Raw genomic sequence first — 1,347 nt, forward strand, 5'->3', positions numbered from 1 at the left:
AAGAAGAAAAACCACCCAAAAAGCAGCTGTAAAAGGATGAAGAAGGCCAAAAAGAAGAAGAAAAGCCACAAAAAGAGCCGGGGAAGAAAGAAGTAGAATCCAAAAGGAAAAATCTACCGAAAGTAGGGGTTCCATCCACCTCTGACTCTGAAGAAGAAGGGGATGACCAGGAAGGTGAAAAGAAACAAAAAGGTGGCAGGAACTTTCAGACTACTCATAGGAGAAATACCCTAAAAGGGCAGCATGAGAAGGAGGCAACAGATCGATAACGTAAGCAGGAGGAACAAGTGGAAACCGAGCAGCAGAATAAAGAAGAAGGGAAGAAGCCAGAAGTTAAGAAAGTGGAGAAGAAGCGAGAAACATCGATGGATTCTCAGCTACAAAGGATACATGCTGAGATAAAAAAAAAATCACTCAAAATTGATAATCTTGATGTCAACAGATGTATTGAGGTCTTGGATGAACTGGCTTCACTTCAGGTCACAACGCAGCAAGCTCAAAAACACACAGAGATGATTACAACACTGAAAAAAATACGGCGATTCAGAGTTAGTCAGGTTATCATGGAAAAATCTACAATGTTGTATAACAAGTTTAAGAACATGTTTTTGCTTGGTGAAGGAGATTCTGTGATCACCCAAGTGCTGAATAAATCTCTTGCTGAACAAAGGCAGCATGAGGAAGCAAACAAAACCAAAGATCAAGGGAAGAAAGGGCCAAATAAAAAGTTAGACAAGGAACAAACAGGTTCAAACACTGTAAATGGAGGCTCTGACACTCCAGACAGTAATCAGCCACACCCCAATGGGGAGAGCAATTAAGACGGCAGAGACTGCCATGAGGCCAGCTCCAAGGAAAAGTAAAGACACGTTTTCATTGTTTCACGTCCTCCGGTGAAGACAGACAGACCGACCTAGCGCTGAGAGACTCCACACTTGATAGCTAAGCTGGTGCTACCCAGACACAGGCACTGGGAGATGTCCGTCAGGGTTGTCACTGCAGTACAGACAGCAGAAAGGGACAGTTTTACATTTTTTATAACCATAGGTTTTTGAGGTTAAAAACATGTTTTGAGGGCGTAACTCCTTTTATCTTTTTTTAAAATGAAGCATTCTTGCTAATTGTACTTGTGCAGTATTAACAGAGCCAGAATACAGTACATCTAGGAGGATGTCCATTTAGAGAACGTAGGCTGCTCCCCCAGACATGATGGTTGTAGCATATTTTCAATTAGTGTGTGTAAGTGAATGTGTAACTGATAGTAAAGCATTTTTAAAATGAAGAAAAAGCTATGTGTTAAGCTTTCTGAAAGCTAGTTATAGATCCCATATATTTTTTCTATTTCTT

The 1,347-nt window shown here is 40.8% G+C and overlaps 1 pseudogene; it reads left to right on the plus strand.

The window, feature by feature from the left end:
• Positions 1-8: 8 nt before the first annotated feature.
• Positions 9-946, plus strand: LOC102855356 (annotated as a pseudogene).
• The last annotated feature ends 401 nt before the right edge of the window (positions 947-1,347 follow it).

Source organism: Elephantulus edwardii, unplaced genomic scaffold (assembly GCF_000299155.1).
Source record: "Elephantulus edwardii isolate Elephantulus edwardi_28Jun2011 unplaced genomic scaffold, EleEdw1.0 scaffold03046, whole genome shotgun sequence".
Lineage (NCBI taxonomy): Eukaryota > Metazoa > Chordata > Mammalia > Macroscelidea > Macroscelididae > Elephantulus > Elephantulus edwardii.